The sequence below is a fragment of the Embiotoca jacksoni genome, unplaced genomic scaffold (assembly GCF_022577435.1).
Source record: "Embiotoca jacksoni isolate LCO1_2020_lvr unplaced genomic scaffold, fEmbJac1.0.p SCAF_10, whole genome shotgun sequence".
In the NCBI taxonomy this organism is placed as follows: domain Eukaryota; kingdom Metazoa; phylum Chordata; class Actinopteri; family Embiotocidae; genus Embiotoca; species Embiotoca jacksoni.
In genome coordinates, this window is record NW_027185230.1 from 2,078,117 (window position 1) to 2,089,822 (window position 11,706).

The window sequence follows — 11,706 nt, forward strand, 5'->3', positions numbered from 1 at the left end:
TAGCCCACAAGTCATCTTTGTTTGCGCAGCTAGAGGCTACATGAGTCACTACGAGCATAACACTTCCCGGATCTCTGACCCAACCACTGGCAGTTGGGTGCTTTGTGGGTAATAGGTGCCAGATTTTGATAAAATAGAAAAGAAAAGGACAATATCTCAGATTCTGCTGCATTGATTTTTGGACTTTTTGTCCATGCTGGTCCTCCCAGGGCCACACATGCCCCCTAAAAGTAGTAAACTCAGCTCTATGGCTCTGGAAACAGTCTGTTTGCCATTTCTTCTCCAACAAAAATGACTGTTAAGACATGTTGATGTGGAATTTTCTCATCGTGAGAAAAGATGCCTGTAATGAAATACAATGGATAAAACCAACCAACCAACCTACTTGTCAATACAGCCTCCGATTCTGTGCAGCCCACACAAAATAATTTTGCATTGATCCCTATAGAGTTTTTAACAGCCTCTGTGTGGGATTTACTGCTGCAGACAGATGGTTTCGACTCCACATGTAATCCAACATCCTTTAATTCTTCTGTGCATAATTAGATTTGGTTTTTTTTCAGGTTTATGTTGCTGTTGTTGACTGTGTGGAGGTACTGTGGTAGTCTGTGGCATGCCTCAGAGTTTCTAGCCTGAGGCTTAGAGTTGCATCTCTTTTCCAGAAGTGTATGAACAGTAGGTTTTCAGAAAATAATTGTTGCCCAAGGCGGAATTTAGAGGACTTGAGAACATTGAGATTTCTGCCAACAAACTGGGTTGAAAAACTAATATAATTGCTACACTTTTTATAATGAGTGTTTAACCCACAGTTTGGCATTTTGCACATTGTGTCCTGCGTGTATGGGCGGTATCCACCGTCCTTTGGGGTCCTTTGGGGTCCTTTGGGGTCCTTTGGGGTTTGTGTTAAGGTTGGATTTGAAGCTGGAGGGTAAAGTGTCTTTCTATCTTAAGAGTAAGGAGTGAATCTATAATATTGTTACTATTCTGTGGCTGGGGGTTGCTATGAATTAACCCAGGTTGTCAGAGAGGCATTGTGGTGGCATATGGGCTTTAGATGCTGTGGCACCATAGCCTCTTCTGTAATACTTCTGGAACTTTAGAGGGTCTGTAATCATGGAAGGTGTTTATATTAGTGGGTCGTAGAAATACATGTAATTTTAACCTGCATGGATCAATAAAAGCTGAAAGCAAAGGTTCAAAGAGTTGATAAGGATAAATACATGTGTTCTCACTTGAATTATCCCTTAAGTTATTCTTGCAAACAAAAATGGTCTCCTGCAATTCAGTAACTAGCGCCCACCATCCTTCCCTAAATAAACACGAACAAATAATACAAGAAACTAAACACTAGATACCATGAAAGGTGTTTGCTTGGGACACCACCTGCCACCTTTCAGTCAAAACTGTGGTTAGAAAAGCCCTTTTAGAAGAGCGGCATAAAGTTTGCAAGAACACGTGAAGCTCTGTAATAGTCAATGGGTGTGTATAAAAGTCAATTATAGTCTAAAAAGCATGTGCATATGTCACTTCATGAATCCAGATTGAATAACCTCCTAAAATATTCTGAAGTCAAAGAAGAACAGTATTGTGGGTTTTCTTTCGGATGCAAATGAGTTGGTTTGGTCTCTTTGCTGCGCAGGCTGTCAAAAAAGTTGGTTCTCTCCCCTCGCCATCTTCTCCTCCTCAGGTCTCTCCTCTATGATCTATAGGTGGTGCAGACTAACGCAGCAGTGCGACTCCTCTTATCACTGAGAGCTAACACATCTGAGCAGTCACAGACCTTGGCACTAGACTGTGCTGCCAACTGTCATCTATCAGAAAAATCTCAGACACAGCCATGCAGTCTCTCAGATGAGAAATTAAAAGAAAGGCGGGCCGGGGAAATGAAGGCGAGGAGGAGGAGGAGGAGGAGGAGGAGGAGATGAAAACAGCTCTGGTCACCGACAAAACATTATAGTTAAAATCAGTTGCACAAAGATTGTCTTTAAAGAGTACCTGAGAAAAGTTACACTGTATACTGTCTTAAGCTAATTGGTGATGATTTAAAACCCTTTTTTTCAGACATAGTTCCCCCTGAGATTTTATCTTTGAAGCAATTTTGAAAAAAAAAAGACTTTTGCTTTATAGATATCAAAATGTATTCCAGAAATCCTTTCAGTTTGAAATGTGTGGTATATGTGTGGCAAACATATTGAAACTTAACATAGAACAGACTTTCCTCCACCTTTTTTTCACGGGCAGTCTAATGACTACTTATTACACTCACAATCTAGTCTCCTTTAAACCTCAAATTATTCATATTTTAATTTATGTTTTAATCATTATTATTACATAGGCTATTTAGTGAGCCTTAAACATTGTATTTTCCTTTATGGTTTTTGTCCAACTAGATGTTGTTTGGATGTTCATTTTGGTATTATTTGTCAAGGTTTGTACACTCCTGTTCTACTAGCTGACCTGATCTGAAAAACTAAAGCTGTTAAATAAATGTAGAGGAGTACATTATTTCCCTCTGAATAGTAGTGCAGTGGAAGTATAAAGTAGTATCAAATGGAAATGCTCAAGTAAAGTCCAAATACTTAGTTACTTTCCACCGCTGTATGTAAGTAACTTATTGTCTTGTTCACAGCATTTAAGGTATGTGGCAGCTCTTTTGATGCATCGTCATAGCTCAGGACCTGTTTTACAACCAACTGATGTTTGACGTTACAGCGATGTATTGGCAGACTTACTGTGTGATGTTCGTGGCTTTTTAAAGCTTAGCACAGCAGTTGCAGAAACAGTCCTTCTCTATTATTGTATAATTTCCATCTTTTTAACTAGCAAGTTAATCACCAGTGCATTCAAAATCAGAGACAAGGAAATATTTTCCAGGAACCTCATTATGAGACCAGATCTCCTGAGATGCATGCATTAGCAAACCACTTATTAAACCAGTCTTATTTTCTGGTTCTACACATGTTCATTACATAAAGTGGGCCTTCATGTAAATATGATGGATTATGGATTCTTGGTATCGTTGTTGGAGCTTGGTTCGCAGTTTCTCCCAATGTTAGTTCCAACTATGTCCTGGATTTATAGTTGTACTGAACATACAGAAATTAAAGCTATGGTTGTAAAGAAAATAATTGTATGTGTCGGAGAAAGATCTTTTCAGGTACAGTTAATTCCTTGAGCCTCGACAAGGATGTGTCATTGGATTGATGAAGATAGAGTGATGAGTTGTCAAACTTTGGCCTTGAAAGGCAGACTGCAGGTTATTTCTGGTCATGTGTGGTGCTGCAGAGCTTTAGCCTGGCTCCGCCCACTTATTGCTCACAGTCTTTGCTTTTGCTGGGATTATTGTCTGGAAACCCTGAAGATGGAGCAACAACTATGCTTGTTGTGTCCTTGTATACTTAAATAGATTTTACAAAGTCTGCAGTGGTCATCTCCAGTTGCACTGTGCTTACTTTGGGAGAAGATCTCTGTTGTTTACAGCTTGGTAAATGTTGGCACTCAACACAAAGCACACGGTGGGCAATGCCCACTGGAGCGAGGCCAGACCTGGATATTCACGCATGGGAATTTGGGTCTGGCAACAGCAGCCCAGCAGAGCTGAAGCTTCCAGGTTTCTGTTTGCAGAACCAGATCAGGTAGATTGGCTCTATCTGCTCCACAACGTGCAGGCGGGCCGGCAGTGATCTGAATGCGCAGCACACACTCAACGCCACTCTGGCTCATGATTGATGCGCAGTTTATCTCTGCAGATTATCTAACTAGTTACTGGCACGGCGCTAAATGACAGGCCTGTGTGTGTGTGTGCGTGCGTGCGTGCGTGCGTGCATGCGTGTGCGTGTGTGTGTGTGTGTGTGTGTGCGCGTGTGCGTATGTGCACACGTGCCTCTGTCTGTTTGCGTAAACTGTGTCATCCGTCCATCCACAGCTGCAGCAGCCGCAGTGATCCCTCATCAGATCAACTAATCAATCACAAACAAACACAGCGGAAGGTATTTTTTTAGATGTGGATCAATGTGGTGTTGTGAGATGGATCAGAAGTGAGTTGGCAAGTAAAAAGGTAAAAAGGACCACAATCTTGACACTTTGATACCATGATGACCTCGACAGATATTTGAATTGCTTTATGTCCTTCGTGTTTATGTGTAAGATCTGTTTTTAATCAGGAAATTTCAAGAAGACACACTAATGGCCTATTGAAAAAATAAAAGACTTTGGTGACGCTTCAGTAACTTTGATGTTTTCCAAGACCTCTTTAAATCCTGCTACAAATAATACGCAAATGAATTAGATAAAAAACACCCAAATTGATAAGCACATTCTCTTCATTATCTCCTCTTTGCTTTGTATGTTTTTCTGTGTCTAAAAAGAGTTCCTTTGAGTTACAGATCAATTTTACACTACAACCCACCTCGTTAAAAAAAAGAAAAGACTAAATAAATCCCCATTCATCAGTGCATGCTGACTGTCTTTGGTTCACCTCATAGTCTGCTCAGCCTCCTCGTTAAACACCATGAAAGCTTCTCTGCAGGGGAGCTACTCACATATAAAATTGGAAAGACCAGTAAGCAAATTCACAACAGTGCTGGCCTTTTTATCTTCAACATCTCTTTAGAGCAATTCAAACCACATTTTTGAACTGAGGTGTGTGTAATTTAATATTCTCCATTCAGGTCAAGAAGCCACAGGAGACATGTTTCATTCACATCCTCATACAGAGAGATGCTCTTCCTTCTTTTAGAAGCAATAGTTTTTGTTTGTTTTTCCCTGCCGTTTCTGGCGGGCTCAGATGCTGCGGTAGCAGGCAGTTATTTGACTAACAGTTATGCATTCTCAAATAATTTTGGACTTTTATCCAGGGATTGATTTCTCCACCATTATAAGGCTTTGGTGCAGCACCCAAGCCTTTCTGGGCACCACCTAAACCAACTGAATGTAAATATCAATGTGGAGAGCATCTAGACTAGATTACTTTTTCCAGCTCTTTAAGCTTTTTTTGAAGTTGTTTATTTATCACCTGCTCTATCTTTTACAATCTTTGGGACAATTTTACACAGATGTGGTCATAATAATGGGCAAACATGTTGTGAAAGTGCTTATTTTTTTATTGAAAAATGTAAACCTCACCAAATACATTCGCCTAAGTCTTTCATGAACTTTTGGAAAGCCCTGTTGTTTTTATTACAATATTTATTTGAAAATGCACCACCTGCCATAAAGATAATGATTTTTAAACATTGGTAAAACAAATCTTATAGTGACGCTATAACAACCAATAGGTGCGATGGAAACCAAAGTGTTATAATTGGCAGGGAAAGCTCTGAATACATGGAAAACTAATTCTTGTAATTCGGTGGCCTCACTGGGCTTGTGTTGAAGCGAATCAATGGGACACAGAAGGTTAAGTGCAGAGAACATGTTCAGCCACAAAATAGCTAAAGACTTGCTTCAGTGGTTATTTTTCAAAGTACCATTACCAGGCTGTTGTATTGATGCAATGCCTGTCTCAAATGCCACAGTTACATTAAGTGGTCACAATAAAAATGGCACCGACACACTATCATCTTTTCTACCATCACACTTTCATCAATACAACAGCCCTGCATTAGTCACAGCTTGGTGGAGTTTGAACATGTCTGCCGAGGCTCTCAGATGGCATAACTGAACGCTTTAAGGGCAAGTTATTGAACTTCAGGGCCTTTTTTGTACCGAGTGAAATTTTCATGTCGATTTTCAACTCTTCTTCTATGCATCAAATCAATGATCGGTATTGTATCGTCACTACAGGGAAGTCTAACTTTAAATTAGTCTTCAGCCCTCCTCTTAAAATGTCCAACCTTCAAAATGTATAATTGAGATGGCTGTATGTTGGTTGGTGTTACAAACCCTGAAAAAGCTTTCTAACAAAAGAGGTCAAACTTAACTGAAAAAGTCAGATGGCAGCAAAAAACATTTGATTCATTGCTAAACAAAAACAGCATACAGATTAACCACAGTCTCCTACAAAATAACTAAAGTTTTATGGGTCGGACAAAATGAACACAAAACAAGGAAAGCAACTCAAACCAACCTACAAAAGGGTCATCGAAGCTGGTGTATCCCCTCTAACCTAGATCAATAACAAAACTAAACCTAACAGAAAAAAAATCCACAATAACAACAAATAGACACAAAGGAGGAACTCTGAGTCCCCAAACAAAAACTACTGCTGCTGCTGGAAGGTGGAAGAAAGAGTGAGCCGAAGTTCCTGCCCGTCCTTTATTGCACTGCACTCAGACCAAACTAGAAATACCTGAGGGAAGAACATGACCTGAGGATCAAATCCACACCATGACCACCATGGGGAAGAACATAAGAATGTCAATTCACCGCTTACAATAAATTGTAGACATTCGATTTCCCCTCAGGATGACGGACTCCTTCACTTTTATTGGAGCGCCATCGTTATGCCATATAACCAAATACCTGGAAATCTAATATAGATCAACCTCAGCTCTACTTTGTGTATTGTGCTGAGGAGCAATGTTAGCATGCTAAGATGCTAAACAAACAAGTCATTTTACCTGTTGAACATCAGCTTGTTTGACATTTTTATTTGGCCACATCAGAGCAGCTAGAATGCAGTTTTGGTATGTTGTGGCATTTTTATTTATAAATGGGAAATTCTTTTAGGGACTTTATTTCACATTTCCAGAAAGTTAAAGTTAAATTAGGGAGTTTGAAATAGTAGAAGTTTTACCTTTATACAGGTCTCCCCACTTTAACTGAATCCCCATTGTAACAGCTTTTGTACTACTAAAAATGTGTATACAATATATATATATATATACTCCTTTCATGCAAATATGTCCTCCTTAATCACATGCCACATTGGAGCACTGAGTCTTTTCCTGAAAACTAAATTAAACCCCCTCTCAGCTGAACAGTCAGAGTTGTGTTTTAAATATAATCAGTGGGAAAAGTTCATGTTGCATGACTCATAAAGGTGCTGCTGCAGTCAGACAGTGCTAATGGTTTCAGACTCTCACTTCCACTTACTTCCCTGCAGTCTGTCTCCTCTTATGAGCTGTGCTGCTGTTATCTCACCCACACAGGTGAGGGCCGGCCACATTCAAGCTTCTTATATATGTAATTTGTAATATTACTGAAGGCATTCTGTGCTGATCGAGCTGTGATGATAAGTTTTTTTCTTTACGGTGAGGGCCAGTATAGTCTGCTGTAAATGTCCATGTTAAAAGAAATAAATACAGTATACGTGTTCTGAATAAGTTCAGGTTTATGTCCTGCTGATTCTTAATGATTACAAATAACTAGTTACTCGTCTTGAGTGTTTTTTTAATGTCAACACCTGAACTTGGAACTTTTGCTGTTACCTAGCAACACAAGTTTGATGAAATGCTGCATCTGGCACAGTCACGGGGGCAACACTAGGATTTTTTTATTTTTTTTACTTTTTTATATATATATCCCAAAACAAAAAGGAAAAGTTAATACCCACTAATAAAACCACTAATAAATGACCGATGGTCACAAGCTCTGAGTCGTGACTGAAAGAACGAGGTCGCGGCTAAAGCGGCCGAAATGAGTTTCCTCCGTAGGGTGGCCGGGCTCAGCCTTAGAGATCGGGTAAGGAGCTCGGACATCAGGAGGGAACTTGGAGTTGAGGTGCTACTCCTTCGCGTCGAAAGGAGCCAGCTGAGGTGGTTCGGGCATCTGATCAGGATGCCTCTGTAGCGCCTCCCTCTGGAGGTTTTCCGGGCACGCCCAACTGGCAGGAGACCCCGGGGAAGACCCAGGACACGCTGGAGGGATTATATCTCCCGGCTGGCCTGGGAACGCCTCGGGACCCCCCAGCATGAGCTGGAAAATATTGCGGGGGAGATGGAAGTCTGGGTCAGCTTGCTTGGCCTGCTGCCAAGTGGAATGATAAGCGGAAGATGATGGATGGATGGATGGATAAATTACATGGAAATGCTACCTGATTAAAAAAGATTATTGCTTCACTAAACAGATATTTACTCTCTTTTGAGCTCTGTTTTGGTCTCCACCGGCGCCTGAGAAAAATGTCTCTTAAAGTGCAAAATATATTTTTTTGTCTGTATATTTTTTGCTCGGCAGGTGGTAAACAGTGGGGTTATTGCAGCTTTCTTTCTGGAAGCAACTGTCTACTGCTGTTAGAAGTTTAGGTTACAGAGGGTGAATCAAGACGGTAAAGTTGCGTCCCCTAAAACCCAAACAGTGAGCTTAAGGACCAAACACTGTATTTTGAAGATGGATGGCAATTACAGCTCCTCAAATGTGAAGCTGAACTATCTCCATCGGCCCCTGGTGACTAGTTGCAGTACAGGTCATAAACCCCGCCCCCCTCCAGGTTAGCGAATGGTACATGAACCAAACTGAAAAATCATGTACATGTTTAAAATATTTTTCCTAAAGATGGTTTCTATAATTTTAGGTGATGAATTTGGTTTTAATTAGGTATTGGTTGCAATAAAAAAGGGTTTGTGAGTGAAGCAGTCATAGATATGGATTTGGGCGGGACCTTGACAGTGCGGCTCCACCCACCTGTCACGACTGCACAAACTTCCAAATAACTGTAAAATAGATTTAAATTTTCTGCGAGTTCATTACCGAGTCAGCCCCTTCGTCTTTTTTCTCGAAGTCACTTTACCACTTGTAAATATAACACTATTGATTTGTGCCACTTTGAGCATAATAGGTAATTATTTCAAATGCATACCTGTTTAGAGCCCATTCAGTTACCATTTGATGAAAACTGATGACTCTGTTAGGCGCCTCATCGTAAGCAGTTAAGCCTATTAAGCAAAGTATGTAAGCCTTGTCTTCAAAATGATTACAGTTAACCATGAAATTTAATTGTGAGTAGGTAGCTTCCTTTATTTAGGGAAATGATTTTCCAGGGCAAAGTGCTCTGATCCCACTGATCAGCTGAAAGGAACAGCCTGCTGCATTTCTGAAACGCACACACACACAGTGACACGTTCACCGGAGGTGACGCAGTGGTTCGGCTCACGGTGGTCAACTCGTCATTAACACAATAATTGTTCTGCCACCGTGATATGAATCTGTCTTTGTCTATCCCTGGATTGCAGTGCAGGGCGTTCAGCGAAGAGTTTGTGCAGTGAAAATTGAAAACCGTGATAAGAGCCAAAAAAAGAAATCATTAGCTCTGTGGGTGTTCTGGGAGAACTCATTGTGTTCATTGACTCCCTTTTTTGTCTATCTGTCCTGTTCTGTCTCTCTCTCCGTCATTTACTTTCTGTCTCACACTTCCTGTGTCTCTCTACTGCTCTGCTTGCTGTGCAAAGTGTGTCCGTCCATTAGAATACGGTTTGGCCTCCCAGTGTCTCCCACTGCCGAACTCTTCTAATTACTGTCATCAATCAACTTTAAACGCACACTCTCATTGACCTCCTGCTTGGGCACACAGACAAGAAAAATGTACTGAGCTGTTTAACGCTTAGTGGCAGCAGAAACAAGTTGTGAACAAAACATTGGCCTATTATTTCCTTTTTTGGTTGATATAGCAAATTTAGCAGCAGAGAGTTGCTCCCTCCGCTCTGCTTCTACCAGTCGGCTTGTTGCTCCTCGCTGCGAGCTAAACACTCTACAAAATCAAGACTATTTGCTGTCCCGGCTCCTAAATGGTGGAATGAGCTCCCCAACGACATCAGGACAGCAGAAACTCTGAACATCTTTCGCCGCAAACTAAAAACACACCTCTTCTGACTTTACCTTGAATAGTAGCACTTTAGTAGCACTTAAAATGACACTTACTGATAGCACTTTGTAGTTTGGCTTTCTTGAAGAAATTGTATTTTCTTGATTCCTGTTGTTCTGGGTTTTGTACCCTCACGGTTGAAATGCACTTATTGTAAGTCGCTTTGGATAAAAGCGTCAGCTAAATGAAATGTAATGTAATGTAATATTTACACATCCGGCAGCTACAGTTACATTATCACCTGTTTAAAGTTGTGTTTGTGGCCACCTGCCACAAATGTCCAGGTCAATATTCACTCTCTTTTAGCTCTGTTTTTGGTCTCTACTCACTTCTAATGGAAGTAACTGGCTGCTAAATACCCTGCTTTCCCCAGCTAGTCACTTATTCGGTGCTGTTACAGTATTAAAGCAGTGTTGTTTTTTTTTTTACCATTTTGACTGAAAATGGAGCAGTGTGAGGGAACCAAAGCAGGACAGTTGCAGGACGGACAGCTAAACAACTAGCTGACACTCACTATAAAGCAGAAGAGACATTAGCAGATAAACATTTACTGCATGTGAATATATGGTCCTGGCCAAATGGAATTTTTTTTCCAGTCGTTGCATCCAAATGGACGTAGACCTCAGGTTCATTTTGAAATGGTTGGAGCAGCCTTCAACCAATTGGTATCGACCACCATATGACGTATACATTGTGCCAAAATGATACCACGAGTGACATTGTTGGAACTACATTTAGAAACAAATGCTTGACTTCAGCGTCATCACGCTTAGCCACTCCCACTGGCTGCTGGCTGGTTCGCTCTTCAAAGTGGCTGAGCGAACCTGAATGTGAACATGGCTTCCAGGCTATAATCACAGCAAAGACTGAAGCTGTGAGCAATAAGTAGGCGGAGCCAGGCTCAAGGAGAATTACCGATTCAGGTGATACTCCTCTGTAAGTTCATCACCATGAATGAGTCCTTCTGCATTGCTCCAGTGTTATCATAAAAATAGCAATGCAGCTGTTTTAAAGGATTTTACTGTAGTTTGGGTTGAACAATAAATCCAGGTATGTGGCAGCTCGTGGACCCCGATGAATTCCACTTTGTACACCATTTTATGTAAGAGAATATTTTGCAGGAGCTGAACTGACCCTTTAAGGACTTACTATTGAGTTATTTGGTGAAAATGGGGGGAGGCGGATTTTAATCTCACCACCCATAGACAAACTCTGACTACTTTTCAAGTATCAAGTGTTATTGTTTTTACACTGTAAATATCAGCTTCATATTCTCCCGTCACTCTTTGTCACTGTGAACACTGTAATTCAAAACATTTTACTTATTGTGGGCTGCAACATGTCATTTCAACAGTACTATTGGCCAAACGCATGTTGGTGATTTATGTCTAATCGGGCTGCGCTCAACAGCCGGTTCCTGTCATACAGAGAGAGAGCCGGGGAAGATTTGGCCTAGTTTGTGGTATTAAGGAGTTTATTTGTAAAACCAAGACTCACAACACATTTTCTTTCAGCACAGATTACCCTTATAGATACTGGTTGTATTGTCTTGTGTGTAATGCCACAATTTATTTCATAATTCTTGTTTTGATTTGCTCCTTAGACTCTTGTGAACACAGTAATGGTGATGATGGGTTGTTCAGTGCTGACATATTACCACAGCATCTATAGTCTTTACACTGTACACAATGCACTTATTGGCATTATTGCTGTGGCTAGTACATACAGTATCTTTGTACAGTCCATCTAAAACGAATCATCTTCGGAGTCAGTTATGAAACTTGTGTTTTGCTTTCATATTTTTTCCTCCCAAGAAAACTTGCATAGTTTTGTGGCCAAAACGAAACACAGTGGACAGTCGAGCGTTTAATTGCTAACATGTCATTCCAAACCGAGGGCCAATCATTAATGTGCTGCGGTAAAAGCCTCCATTCTTCTGGGAAGACTTTCCAAATGGTTTTGGAAAC